This window comes from Arachis ipaensis, chromosome B9, assembly GCF_059453495.1.
Source record: "Arachis ipaensis isolate K30076 ecotype BB chromosome B9, ASM5945349v1, whole genome shotgun sequence".
NCBI classification, from domain to species: Eukaryota; Viridiplantae; Streptophyta; class Magnoliopsida; order Fabales; family Fabaceae; genus Arachis; species Arachis ipaensis.
In genome coordinates this window covers 143,806,511-143,822,796 of record NC_142444.1, presented here as the reverse complement: position 1 = coordinate 143,822,796, position 16,286 = coordinate 143,806,511, and positions in this window count along the sequence as shown.

The window sequence follows — 16,286 nt, the reverse complement described above, 5'->3', positions numbered from 1 at the left end:
GCTTTATATGGGGCAGCGGTGAGAACTATTCCATGATTTGTGGCAAAGTCTTCTTCTGTGTAGGATGTTGATGCACTCTTGTGGGTGAGAGACATCCTTAATTTAGAGCTACTCCATCATCTGTAGAAGGCCCAGGAGAGGATGAAGAAATAGGCTAACAATCGTCGACATGAGAAATCCTTTGAGGTGGGAAATTGGGTGCTTTTGAAGCTTCAGCCTTATCGCTAAGGATCGGTTGAAATTAGGCAAAGTCAGAAGCTCAGTAAGAGATTTTATGGACCTTATAAAGTAGTAGCTAGAGTGGGTGCTGTTGCCTATCAGTTAGAGCTGCCCCCAGGAAGTGCTATTCACCCTGTTTTCCATGTGTCCATGCTTAAAGAATTCAAGGGAGACCCACCTACTTAGATCTTAGAGGAGTTGCCGTTGACCCTTTCTTTTTCTCCCAAACTAGCTCGTGTTATTGACAGTAGAGTACTAAAGACAGCTAATGACATAGAAGAAGTACATGTGTTAGTGGAATGGAGTGACTTACTAAGAGAAGATGCCACTTGGGCCAATTGGACTGAGCTAATTAACATGTATCCTGAAAAAGACCTTGAGGACAAGGTCATTGTAAAGGGAGGAGTGATTGATGCGATGACCAATTCAACCCAAGTTTCGAATGCAAATGAAGTGGGATCCCAAGGTGATAATGGCCCTGATGAGGAATCAAGTAATCCAAATGAAAAAATAAGATTGAGCCAAGCGAAAGAAAAGGAAGAGACAGAGTGAGGAAGCCCCCTAAGTGGATGAAGGACTACTACACCTGAAGGGAGAAAAGCATGTTAGAATTACCTTATGCTGAGTTGGCAGAGTTGGTTATGTAACAGAATGGGAATCAATGCATAGTGTGAGAGAATAAAGTATGCTGTATGGTTTATTGAATGGCAAGTATGAATTGAATTGTGTTTGTAAAGCAGTTTTTACCCTTACTCGAAAAGGGTGATTTGGATGTACTCTTATGTAATCCTTTTATATCATTCAATTCTTACAAATTTGCATTGATTGATTCATTAACTCTTGTTCTCTTTCTCTTTTGCTCTTATCTGATATCACAATTATTTTCTCTGACATCATGATAGAGGAAAATTGTCAGTTAGAAATTTTTACAAAATAATTCCGTTGCCAGTATATTTCCGAACCAACAATTAACCCTCAATCAAAGTTTAATTTGTTTGTCACAAGTACAAACCTAATAAAAACCGAGAGTATTTAAACCTCGGGTCGTCTCTCAAAGGAATTGCAGAAAAGTGTGCATATTATTGGTTATGGGTGTATCTTTTTGGGGTTTTGGGTTTGATGAACAAGAAAATAAAACCAATAACTAAGGAATGTAAACGCTAAAAGCTACTCAAGGCAAGGATTAAGAGTTAAGGTATCCTATCTTAGATCATTGACCACAACATGGTGATTACAAAGAGTTAATTCCACTTAGTTGTCCTCTAACATTGGAGGGTTAAGTTAAGTGGACATACTTGATCCTAGAACCAACTAACAACCCTAAATCACCAATAGAATTGGACATCAATAATCTTAAGGGACCTAAGTCCTCAATCACAAGTCAAGAGTATAAAAATTTACTCTAAAATTCAACCAAGCATTTTATCAAACACTTGGTAGGCATAAAAGGAAAGCATGATAAAATAGCAAGAAATAAAAAATCTAAAACTACCAAATGCAAGAAACTAAGAATAACAACTCAATTAAATAATAATAAATAAAGAAACATCAAATTGTATTAAAGAAAATCCAAATCCAACAATAGTGCATGAACATAAAAGTGACAAAATAAAGGAAAGAACAAGTAAAACTAAGAAAGCAAAGATGCAAGAACAATAAATTGCAAGAAAACTAAATCAAAGCAATAATTAAAAGCTAAACCTAAGAGAAATCTATCCTAAATCTACCCTAATTCTAGAGAGAAGAGAGAGCTTCTCTCTCTAGAATATAACCTAAAGCATGTTACTACTCTATTCCTAATTTCTCTTCCTTTGTTTCTTCTTGAATTTTTGCCTCTAATAGCTTCAGAAATAAGTTGGATTGGGCTTCAGCAAGTCCAGAAATCGCCTCCAGCGTGTTCCTTTAATGAGGTCACGTGACAAGTGTCACGTGTACGCGTGGGTCACGCGCATGCGTGACCTGGCGAATTTCCTCCTCACGCGTACGCGTTGCCATGAATTCAACAAATCCTCATTTCTTTGTGAATTCTCCACTTTGCATGCTTTTTCTTCACTTATTTGATCCAATCCTTGCCTTATGAACCTGAAATCACTCATAAAATATATCAAAGCATCGAATGGAATTGAAGTCAATTAAAATTATTAATTTAAAGGCCTAAAAAGTATGTTTTCACTCTTAAGCACAAATTAGGAAGAATTATAAAACTATGCTATTTTAGTGAATAAATGTGGAAAAAGTTGATAAAATTCACCAAATTCAATACAAGATAAACCATAAAATTGTGGTTTATCAATCTCCCCATACTTAAGCATTAGCATGTCCTCTTGCTAAACTTAAGAAAGACAAGAAGGGATTACTAATTTTATTCAATGCAAACTATTTAAATGCAACCTATCTATATAACTATTCTAATTATTATTATATATATATATATATATATATATAAAAGCATATATGTAGTCAAAGTAAATCAAATTTTCAAGAAATCATGTATGCATATTCAAGGGTTAAAATAATCATACCAAAACCAAATTCACAATTGAATTGAGTTATTCAAAAGGGTTTACAAACTTACAAGATAAGCAATGATCAAATATGGGAATATGCAATTGAGCAATTGAACGCTCGCCGGATGTGTATATGCACTCTAATCGCTCAAGTATTTAGGGTTAATCTACTCAATTCTCCTCTAATCATGCTTTTTAAAGTTTGTTCTTTATCTAACTAATCAACAAATATTTAATGTATATATGCAAATATCATGAGGACTTTTCAAGGTTGTAATGGGGCTAAGGGTAAAAGTAAGAATATATGTATGGCCAAATGAGCTAAAATTTGAATCTTTGCTTAACCTACGTTCTCACCGAATACATACACAAACTAGATACTTCTAATATCAAGCTTAGCCACACAGACGCACGCACGCACGCACGCACACACGCACAAGCGCACACGCACACGCACACACACGCACGCACACACGCACGCACGCGCGCACGCACGCACGCGCGCACGCACGCACGCGCGCACGCACGCACGCGCGCACGCACGCACTCTCTCTCTCTCTCTTAACCTAAGTTCTCACCGAATACATACACAAACTAGATACTTCTAATATCAAGCTTAGCTACCCAAAATCACACACACTCATGTATCAAATTCAATTCAATCACATATGCATTGATTTTTATTAAATTTCACATTGGGGTAATTTCGTCCCCTTTTTATTATTTTTTTTCTTTTTTTTCTCTTATATATATATATATACACACACACAAAAGAATATAATATATACAAAAGACAATGCATATGGTTTCCATACTATTACATGAGTATACACCCAATTTCTCAATAAGTATAAAATACATATTTATCAACCAAAGTTTCCATATTTTGCCCACACTTAGTTGACATACACACTTACTATCTTAAACCAACCAAAGATTCAAATAGGACAATTAATTATTTTTCACTTAAGGTTAGTAATGTGGTAATATAAAGAACAAAAGTGGATTAAAAAGGCTCAAAGTGGCAAACAAAGGTAAATGAAAAGGTAGGCTATTTGGGATAAGTGAACTATAATGAAGTGATGACCTCAATTAGATAAATGCATAAATATACACTAAATAATGGATATATAGAATGAAACAAACCAAAGATTGCAATTATAGAGAAGAAAACACACAAGAATCAAAATCATGGTTAAATGATGTAACCATATAATTAGGCTAAAAAACTCACAAGTTGTGTATTCTTAGCTCAAAAACCATATTCCAAAATGTATGAATTATGCAAGTTTTAATTGAAAAAATTAAACTCAAATCAATTTGAATCTTAATGCCCTTTTTGGGGAAAGAAAGAATTTCTTGAAAATTTCATCAAATTGACTAACATTTATTTTTTATATATATAATATGTATGATCTGATTGTAAAAAATAAAAAATCATTGGTTTGTTTCCTACTTTCAATCAAATTAATTTCTCATATGTATTGGAAAAAACTAGGTTGAATTATGCGCATTTTTCAATCACAACTAATCAACTATAATATATATACTACCAACATAGAAAGATGCAAACTAATTAAAAAATCTAAAATATATACAAGCAAAAGTGTAAAGTGCGATAAACTAAAAAGTATTCAAAACAACCAATATGTACAAAAATTCAAAAATAAAATGAAATAAAAGTATCTAGAATGGAATAATTCACCCAAAATAAATCTGCCGATGAATGACGGCGTCCCCACACTTAAATGTTAGGATCGTCCTCGATGCTCTCCAAATCAAGCCGGGTGAGAGGGGTCATCGCCATCATGTCCACCGTCTGCTGTGGGTGATTGTGGCTGTGGCTTTGCTGGCTCCTTATGCTGGGTCTCCTCCTCCTCCTTAGACTGGTCGAATGGAGTGTCGGGTGGGTGTTGTAGGTTCACAATGGTGGAACTGGAGTAGAGACGTTGGAGGGAGAAGAGGAAAGGGTTACGCGAATGGGTTAGGGCACTTGCGTCAGGGGTTATCAAATTTGAATCCACGCGTATGCGTGGATCACGCGTGAGTGTAATTTAGAAAAATTGCATTTGACGCGTACGCGTCTAGCACGCGTAGGCGTGACAAGAGAAAAGAGGGGTGACGCGTACGCGTCGGTTACGCGTATGCATGGGAAGAAATTGTACTAGAAGCACAGTTCCCGCACACCTTTGGCACAACTCACTGTCAGGACCGTGCGATGGCACAGTGCACGCATGATCTTGGCACGTTCATTTTCGTCCAAAATGGAGGGTGTCATGCGTACGCGTAGGTCAGGAGTACACATGATTGGCCTCTTTTTTTTTTTCAAGAAGCATAAAAATAGAACAAAACTATCCCAACCACTATATACACTCTTAAGACCAACCAAAATTCACATCTAATAACATCCTTAACTTTTATTGAAGAATTTTTTTTAATTATTCTACTATGCAATTCAAATAATGTTGCAATTCAAACAAAGATAAAATTCAAAACAACTAACCTACAACTTAAGGCATGAATGTAACCAAACAAACTAACAACCAAAGCAATATATACAAGAGTGATATCAAAGCAAGAAATTACTTAACAATGGCAACTCAATTCATCCATTAACTATATGTACAAGAGAATGGAAAGAGGTTACTATGGTAGGGTGTCTCCCACCTAGCATTTTTATTTAAAGTCCTTAAGTTGGACATTTTGGTGAGCTCCTTGTCATGGTGGCTTATGCTTGTATTCATCCATAAACTTCCAAGAATGCTTGATCTTCAAATGGTTGTCAAAATTCCAACCGAATTCACCAAGCCTTGGTGAAGTTCTTCACAAGATATGAGCTCCCAAAGTTGGCATTCATGTTGTAATCCGGGATCCTATATCTTATTTTCGCACCCGTCTTCAAATTGATCCTTGTAATTCCACTTGGGTGGTAAGCAAGCCGAATTCTCAATCAAGTACCAAACTCTTCTTCTAGACCAATCCACTTGAGCACTAGTCCAACCTTTGCATTTGATCCTCGAAATCTCAACCATAATGAGCCTTGATTTTCAACGTTAACCACTAAACATCCTTCTCTTATGCTTCATTCCACAAAGCGCCCTAAGTTGGCCATCCGTTTCAAGCAAACCAAATTCAAGTGGGATAACCTAGGTAGAGAAGTCTCCAATGATCTTGACAAAGCATGTTCCACTCCCGTCCATCCTTTTCGAAGGACTTCCACCTCTTGATAAGATTTTTTACCTTCAAGCTTCTCTTCACCAAGTTCATCCAACTCTTCTCTATCACTCAAATCATAAATCGGAGGTTGAGAGAAATCTACCTCCACATCAATTATTTTAAATTCGTCGGGAGAAAGTTCTTCAAACTCAAAAGACTCATTTGCGGAAGCAAATTCTTCACCAAGAGGACTTGATGCTAGGTTATCATCACCAAGGGAGCTCAATTCTTGCTCCATTCCTTCCAATTCTTCATTCAAAACATGCCTTGGAGGTTATGCACTATCCTCCTCAACATCAAACTCAAGCTTCATGGAAGAATGTTCTTTAATCCTAGATTTCCATGTGCCTTCGAAATCAGAAGATCAGAGAAGACTAGTTTGATCATTAGTGATATGATGAGATGCTCCAATATCTAAAAACTAAGATGATTATGAAAGAATCGAAGGTGTAGTGAAATAGGTTCTTGTGAAAGGAATTCAGAAGTGGTGCTATAGAGGAGGATGAATGATCGATGCATGAGTATCTTTAGCTGTTTTCTTTAGCATTTCTCTTGATAAACTTAGTGATTTTTTTACTATAATTGAGATTCTTGTGACCTAATTGATTTTATATGGAGTTGTTTCGAGTTATGATGTGTTCAAGAGATTCTTAAAGAGTTTCAGCAATAAGGAGAAAGGAAGGTGGTGTGCAATGCTACCATGGGCGTGCAACATTGGGCCAAATTCCATAGAGTCAGCATTAAGTGAGGGAGGATGACGTGCAATGCCACCCATCGAGGGAAGGAGGATGGTGTGCAACGCCACCATGACGTGCCACGCCGTTGATCAAGGAAAAAAGGAGAAATGAAGGTAGCGTGCAATGCCATCATGGGCGTGTCACACCTTCATGCACTAAGGGAGAGTGGCGTGCAACGCTACTCTTGGGGGTGGCACGCTGGGCTGAATTTCAAGAGCCAGCAGCCAAGAAAACTATGGCGTGCAACACCACCAATAAGGCCTAAGCCTTGGCGTTACACGCCTTCGACCATCATCAAGAAAGTGTCATTCCACGCCACTTTCCAAGTGCCACACCAAGTCCAACCCAAGCCTCCATGTGCAATGCCATTCCCTCCAAGTGCAATGCTCATGCCTCAATTCCTTGGGCCAAGTCCTAGTGACCACCAAAGTACCTTGGCATGATGTGCCACTTCATCCAAGTGCGAAGCAAACTCTCCAAGCCCCAAGTCTAAGACCAATTGCAAGGCCCATAATTTCAATGAATACCAAACACTCTAGGTAATGGCCAATGTAAAATCTGGTCAAACCGTAATTAACTAAATAATAAATTAAATATGAGTGAATATGGTTAGAAAATTTAGTAATCAGAATGTGATGATTTAAATATGATATTTAGACTTAGTGGATTTTTCTGAGTCGAAAAACATAGTTTTATGCATAAAAACACGCACTAAAAATTTGACCGGTAGTACCGACTGAGATCTGTCCGGTACTGCAGCTGAGAAAATTAATTATGAGTGAAAAAAGTTAGAAAGTTAAATATTTGTTGTGGATGTGGTAAAAATAATTAAAGCGCACATTAAAACGCTAATCTTAAAGGTTTTGGCCCAAAATTGGGCCAACGGGCTAAACCAAGTGAACCGGATCTAAATGGGCCCAAACTCACATATATAAGCCATGTAAGCCATTTCAGCATCATTTCTTCCCCCTTTTCTTTTGTTCCACGGTGAGAGAGAAGAGAGAAAAGGAAAATCAAAATCCTAACCCCCTTTGATCTTTAAATCACTATAACTTTCTCTCTGGAGCTCCGATTGACGAGCTGTTTACGGCCATGCGTCACCCTCAACGAGCTCTTGAAGTTTATCTAAGTATTGTAGTGAGTATTTTGCTGTTATCTGCCCAGTTTTCATTTTTCCTCTAAATTTGAATTTGGTTGTGAATTTTGAGGAAATCTTGTGATTTTGGTTGTTTAGGAGTGCTCTAGTTTGAGCCATTAGTGAGTTTCATCAACCAATTTTGTGGGTTAAGGTAAAGAACTCTCTAACCCTTGTGATTTATGAGATTTCGTGAGCCCTAAGTTGATGTATGTATGTAATGTGTGTATTAGAGTATTGGGTACACTTTTGGAACTTGAATCTTGCTTGAGAAAGTGTTTGGTGAAGCTTGGAGCTGGGTTTTGGTGGAGACTCCCAAGTGAGAGCTTGAATTTGACTTCCAAGAGGTTTTAGTACCATGTGGTGTGATGAGAATTCCTAGATTAAATGCCCCTAGAATTAAGTTTGAATTGTGTGTTTGGTTAGAATTAATGTGTATAGATGACATGTTATAGAGAATAATGATTTGGATATATATTGTGTGATTTTGCATATTTGATGTGTTGTGAAATTGAGGAATTGGACAATGATAGTATATGTTGAAATATATATATTGGATTGATGAATTAGACCAGAGGCCGTGAATCTTGGGCCGGAGGCCGGAAAGAGGTAAGGAAGGTAAGTGGTGTTTGTATGGTGTGATGATATATGAGATTGAATAGATTTTAGATATTGAATGTGTGAATAATTGATATGATTATTGAGTAATAAAAATTGAGGAATTGAGGTGTGGAATTTGATGGTTTTTGGTGGAAATTGTGTAGAAGAGGTAGGTTTGAATTTGGTTGAGTGTAAATTGGTGAATTTGGTTGGTTTGGGGTCAATTTGATCGATGAAAATGAATTTGGCTTGTGAACCTTGGAAAAATGGGTGATTTTTGTTTTTAGGTAAAAACCAATTTTTGACCAACTTCGGTGGTCTGTAAGTCGGTCATCGGAGTTGAAAATTCTTCAAAACTAGATTTTTATGAAAGTTCATTCAACGATCTTTTCAACAGTTTAAGAATGGTTGAAAAAGGAATTTTGTGAAAAAAGTTATGAGATTTTGAAAACTGGACTGAAAAACTGATTTCTGCAGCATATCAGATTTTCTGTTTTCTGATATGCATGCATACGCGGCTTTTGACATGCGTATGCAGGCATTGGCCTTTCCCAAGTGCCTCTGTGTACGTGGATATCGCATGCATACGCATCATGGTCCAAAACTAGGATCATGCGTACGTGACATCATGCATGCGTACGCGACTTACAAAATTTTTGTATCATGTGTACGCGGATATTTGCATGCGTATGCGGATCCCAAGTTTTCAGCCTGTGCATACGCACACCACATGTATGCGTACGCACACTTCTCAGAATATGGAAAAATGTGTTTTTATGGCTTTTAACTATTCTTTTGGTCTTTTAAACCTTTATGAACATCGATAAGAGTTTAGAGCCGGTGAAATTAAGTATAAAGGAGCTAAGAACAAGACCTAAGGAGTGAGTTAATGAACTGAAGTAAAAAGAAACTAAGTGTGGCTTGAACTTATGATGAACGCATTAAGTGTGAGTTGAAATTATGATGAGAATTACATAAGTGGGGATCCTAATGAGATGAAGTTTGAGAAGTGTGACGGGCACTATATCCCGGGATAAATAGATGAGTCGGGATTGAGGGTTTCTCCTAGTTATTGTGGTAATAAATAAAGAGATACAGGTTTAAAGCCTGCGAAGTGTACATGGCACGCACCCTGCGAGAGATACAGGCTGTACTGCCTGCGAGATAAGAAAAGTGATAATGGAATTGTGAATGGTAGAACGATGATATGACAGGATACTAACTCTGCGAGGGATACAGGCTTGCGTGCCGGCGAAGTGTACAGAGCACTTAACCCTGCGAGGTGTACAGAGCACTTAACTCTGCGAGGTTCCCTCTGTCTGCGAGGAGTGCAGGACACTCTCCCTGCGAGATATATACAGAATATTAACTCTGCGAGGTGTACAGAACACTCACCCTGTGAGGTTATGCTATATAGCAAGTAAACAGCAGAGAGGACAATGTCTAGGTTAGCTACCGGATATGTCGGGTTCTGGCAAGTAACCGACACGTGAGCTCATGGCCAGTAGGACAGGCATACATCATATGCATATGTTTGACTTGTTTGAGTTTGCCTAATTGTTTTGGATTGCTAAATCATATATGCTATGTTACCTGATTATATGCTACTTGTTCTACTTGTACCTTAATTGTGTATTACTTGTTTGCATTGTTTGTGTTTGTACAACTGAGAGGTCCCTCATGCTGGTGTTAGTTGATGCTGAGGGCTGTCCTTGTTGAAATGAAATGATGAGATAACTGATTAACAATGATGAACACTAAAAGAGATGATTTGAGTTCCCTGGGTAGACGCAATGAAGTGATTTCACTTGCTCCAGGTGAAAATGTGAAGTATTGATATATAATCACTGAGTCGAATTAGCTGGTGCTATTTCTAGTCATGGTTCTACAATAAGTTGGAAGTTGGAAAGTTTGGAAGTTGGAAAAGAGGATAAATTGAATTAGACTTAGTATCCCCTAGGACAGTTGCCTAAGTTATGGATTAGTGAAAACCTAGGGTGGACAATTGATGAAAGGAAGATTAGGATGCTCAGTGAGTTCTTATTATAGTGCATTGTATTTATTTGGCACTTTTACCATACTAGGAACCCATGGGTCGGGGGTTCTCTTTCCGTATATATTCTCTATTTTTCAGATGTAGGTCCAGGTGCTCAGCAGTGAGCTGTGGTTGATCTGAAAGATGACGAAGATCATTGGACTTTGTTCTATTTTTGTTTAGAATCTCTTCAAACTTATTTTGAAAACCTTTTATTATGTATTTATAGAGGCTTTGATATATATTCTGGGAGAGATAGGCAAATTACTGTTGTCAACTAATTTTATTACTGTACCCTAGCCGGCCTAAACTTCGCGGGTCGCGACTAGTGGCTATTTACTTATGTTATATATCTATACTTTGTCTTATTCTTGCTCTCTTTATGGATTTATCTTCGTATCATTTTTGATTCACGCTTTGTCTTCTAATTGTCGATACGTGAGTGTTGCGACTTTGCGATTTTATTTTCACTCTTTTCATGCTTCTCGTTAAATAATTCCTTTCAATTATATAGATATGTATGTATTTTAATCCACCTTGAGGGTCATACCACCTTATTATCATTGACTTATGACTCGAGCATAAGGATTTGAATATTAGAGTGTGATAGTTATCAGTGGCTAAGAGAAGGAGGGGGGTTGAATCTTAGCCCCCTTTTTGCTTGATAATAATTGCTGACCCTTGAAACCACTTTTTGGAAACTTTTTGTCTTTTTATCTCGTAACTAGACACGAGACTTTTTCTTTTGTCTCGTCCCCAGCCACGAGACTTTTCTTTTTGTCTCGTCAGCCAGCATGAGATATTTTCAGTTTTATCTCCTGGGCAGCAGAAACAGAAATGGAGTAGAAGAAAGAGAGAATTACACCAAGATATATCCTAGTTCAGCTGCTAAGTGCAAGGCAGCCTACATTCAGTTTCCATCACAATAATGATAGAATTTCACCATAATCATCCTTGATTACAAACACCAATTCTCCCTAGGAACTACCCTTCCTATCTGGGACAAGTCCAGAATCTAATCCCAAACTGAACTTGACTTGGTCACTGCCAAGCTTTCAACTGTAAAGTGCTAACCCAACTTACAAGGGGATTCCCACAGAATCATGAAACACAACACAGATGTACGAAGGAACTCTAAGGACATCAATGGCTTTTTCTTTTAATTTTGCACTCTCTGCCTTTTTTCGCTCTATGGCTTTTTCATACAAACCTCACTGTTTGCCTTTTTTCATGAGACTCAAGACATGATAAAATTAAGCAGAAAAATACAAAATGAAGAACATTGAAGGAGAAGAACTTCTGTTAGCTTAGGTAGCTATGAGAACTCTGTGCCTTGCACTCTCACTCCTTGCTTCAAGCCCTGGCTGTTCACCCTTACTTATAGGGAGAAGCCTCCACGGTTGAAACCAAACAAACCAAGCTAATCTTCTTCTTCTTCAACCAAACCGGTTCGGCCAGAGAGAGAGGAGAAGTAACCGAATGCAATAACCAACATGCAATTACCTCTGGTTCTTCCTTGGTCACCAACAATCATCAATCCGAGCCTTCCATCTTGCCTTGCTCTCCAAGATGAACTCCTAGCCCTTGATGCATGCTTAATGATGACAGCTTCATCTGCTCCAATCTCTGCCTCTTCCATCACATAGCCACTATAGCTACCTCCTGTGGTGGTTGAGCAGAATCAGAGACAAGCCATCCTTCCAAGGATCTTCTTCTCTGTTGGCTGAGATCTTCTTCTTTCTTTTTAGGTATGAAGATCTCGAGATTACCTCACCAAATCTTACCATTCTTGGTGAGAATCTCAGCCACTACATACTTTTTGTTTGCTTTTTCTTGCCATCATTTTGATGGTCTTTAGGCGTGCTTCTTCTTCTCTACGGTAGCTTGCTATAGCTTCCATGGTTGGCTGTGTAATGATCGAAAGAGATGAAGAAAGTTAAGAGAGAGAGAGGAAAGAGAAATTTGAACATTAACTAATGGATTTTGACAAAGTAAATTAAATGTTCACTTCTCTTTGTTTTTCAGTGGCGTGTAGCAGTAAAGGAGCCATCAAATCAATATAATCTCTCTCATATTTCTCATGCATTTATTAACTTCACTTAAATGAGATTTGAATTCCATCACATGGTGAAGCATGAGATCCGTTAGAGACATAAGGCGATAAAAACATTTGCTTTCCTTCTCAATTGGTTTCGGATCATGCATGAGGAATAGTTTGGACTTGTATCAATAATACTTAAAACTGGCCCATCTTAAGAAGTTGCTTCAGCCAATTTTATTTGGACATTTTGTTTCAAGGCTGAGCTACCAGTAACACATTTGGACTTGCCAATTTTCCTTCTTTTTGGCCCAAATCAATTCAGCCATAGTGATTAAGAATTTATATCAATGCTGAATATTTTTCATCAAATTGGGCAAGCCAATATTTTTCGACCCAAGCAGAACCTGTATTGCAAAATTAATTTAATCAATATATATGAATTAATATTTTGCAATTAATCATATTAATAATGTTTAGTCATCACAAATATTGATTTAGAGTTTTCCAAACTCATCAATCTCCCCCTTGATGACAAACATTATTAAAATTGAAATGGAAAGAAATTAAAGATTGAAGTTTAGAATACTCCCTTTGAATATTTGAATTTTTCTCCCTTTCTAATTGTTACATGGCTCCCCCTTAATATATGCTATTTTACCAAGGGAAGCTTTATACCTGTAACAATTTTATCAAGCCTAAGGCAACAATGTTATTCAACATATTCATTATGTAATGTTGAATGGCTTGATTTATGATCAGAGTTGAATGATAATCAAAACTCATTTGTTATCAATAATTTAATTTTCTGCTCAATCATACAAAAGCAAACAACATGTTGAATATTTTTTAATTAAAACAAGGCAGATTGATCATAGCAAAAGAAAGTTTTCTTAATCATTCATGATCATCTCAAACCATAGTAAAATTCATATTTTTCAGCTTAAAGGAACTGCCAAAAAATAAATCCAAAACAATAATCATTATATCAAGGTAAAACTAATGCTTCATAATTATAATCAACAATCAACCAAGCATTTTACCAAGATAAACATCAAGCAATTAACAACAATCATGACAAAACAAGTGCATTATCAATATGCATTATCAAGTAAGCATAAACAAGGGTGATCATGAACTCTCAAAAGAGTTTCATCCCCTGTTTTCCAGTTTTAATTTTCAGAATTATTCCTCCCCCTTTTGGCATCAAGGGGCACCTGCAAAAAGAGTTTGACATAGCAAACATAATGTCTAAAATATTTCCCAAAAGTATCCACAGAGTATCACAGAGTTATAGTAGTAACGGTATCCAACCAAACAAAACAAAGTATCAAATTGAGCCTAGATATGCCAATATCAAATATAGAAATAGAAACAGATTAGTCATCAGACAGATAAAACTCAAATTCTTCAGCCCCTGCCTCACTACCCAACTCCTCCTCAAGGCTTTCCAGCATCAGACCGACCCTATCTTTGCATTTCTTCCATGCTGACTCATTTTCATAGGCTAGTTTACGTGCCGACTTATGGAATTGTACCATGAGCTCTGACATGTTTGAAAGTTCTGTGAAAATGTCTTTGATAGATTTGGTTGCCTTGGAGGATTCTGGCCAACTTTCAAAATCATCATCAGAAGCCACATATTTCTTTTCCTTGGTGCCTTTAACGGCGCCGCCTCTTTTGATCATTGACACTTTGTTCTCTACAGCCTCATTCAGAAGGTCAACTTTAAAATATTCAAAGATGCTGGTTAAGAACATACCATAGGGCAGATTTGCCTTTTTGGTGCTCTTTACCGATTCCCACATATGTCGGATCATAAGATAACCAAAAGATATTGGAGTAGATGTAACAAGTGCAAAAATGATTAGAGAATCAGAGAGTGTTACTCTATTATGGGAGCTGCTTTGAGGAGTCAGAATACGTGTGATAATCCTGTGAAACAAAGAGTTGGTTGGTCCAAGAGCTTTGTGTGTAGGAGTAGTTCCATCCAAACCAGAGAGATTTTCACAAATGTGTTGAAGAATAACTTTATAAGTGACACCGACCTGTGAGTCCCACTTTTCGGCCATGTATGCTCTCGGCCCTTCCTCCTTGTAGCCCAAGGCCGTTCCAATGGTGGCAGTGTCAAGAGTGATGTGAACTCTCTTCACATATGAATGGATGGTGCCATCAATAAGTCTCATGTTGGTGTAGAACTCTTGAACTAAACCTGGGTAAACTGGCTTCTGAATGTGAAGCAGAGGAGTCCATTGAAGCAGTTCAAAAAGAGGAGACACATTTATCCCTTTGCTGGTGAGAGAGTCCAGGTTGACAAGGTAGGTTGCATAGAGATGACGCTTTTCCAGGACTTCTTTATGAAATTCATATGAAGCACATGAGTTGAATCGGGCAGGGTCATAGTGAGAGTGTGTCTTACTGTATTTGTTCTTGAAATCCAAAGATTCCAGGTTTGCAGGTTCCTTGGTGTTGTGCAGAGCAAATCCTTTTGATTTCTGGCCACTCTTCCCGGGTGTGGCTTTCTTCTGTGGAGATGGTGGTGGAGACGGAATGGGTGATGTGTGAGACTCTTCTTCTTCCTCCACGGGAACCCTCTCTTTCTTCTTCCTTGAAGAAGTTTTCGTAGCTATGACCTTCCTACGCATGGTGTCGGTTTTCTTTGAGGGAGGTGATGGAGAAGATGATGATGTAGAGTGAATATGGATATGGGTATGAGATTGTGGAGTAGACGATTTTTGAGAGAAGAGAATGCGTTTGCTTTTTCTGGGAGCAGTTTTCTTTTTCATGGTAATGAAAATGGAGAAGTGGGATATGATAGGGTTGAGTAGAAACCGAATGGAGTGAGGGAGGAGGGAGGTTGGAGAAGCAATAAATGTGGAGTGGAGAGAGAATTAAGGGAATTGAATGTCCATTAAGTGGCGGTTATTTGAAATAAGTTGAAAGGTGGTTTCCTAGAATCAAGGGATTAGGCGAAGAGAAGGATTTGATTTGACAATAACCACTTCCAATAAGATTTGATGGAACATCAAAAAGACATTTTGATCTTCAGAGAGAGAAACTAACAAAACGGTCAGAATGGGGTCAAGAAAATTTGGTGGGGCCCATGAAAATTAATTTTTGGCGCTGTCTCCCCCTTGATCACAGCCCTTCCAACACTTTTATTTTTATCTCGTCCATTTCTACGAGACAAAACTAAGCATAATCAATATTTTACAAGTTATCAATAGAACTTAAATCAAACATTCCCAAACCTTTTCTCAAAGTGCAGAATCTTTCTTCACAGAGGGGTTTTGTAAAAATAACAGCAAGTTGGTCTTCAGATTTTACAAATTGAATATCAATAGTACCCTTTTGCACATGTTCTCTAATGAAATGATATTTTATCTCAATGTGCTTGGTTCTTGAGTACAAAACAGGAATTTTTGAAATGTTTATAGCATTCATATTATCACAAAATAAGGGTATACTATTGATCTTTAATTTGTAATCTTCCAACTGCGTTTTTAACCAAATTAATTGTGAACAACATGCAGATGCGAAAATATATTCAGCTTCAGCTGTGGATAGAGCCACTATTGCTTGTTTTTTGCTTGACCACATGTTGAGTGAGCTTCCAATGAAGCAACACATGCCGGATGTGCTCCGTCTATCCACTCTATCTTCCGCATAATCTGCATCACAAAACCCTACTGCACAAAAGTCATCAGATTTAGGATACCAAAAGCCATAACCACTAGTCCCCTTAATGTATCTAATGATGCGCTTAACGGCCAAAAGATGGGATTCTTTTGGGTGAGAT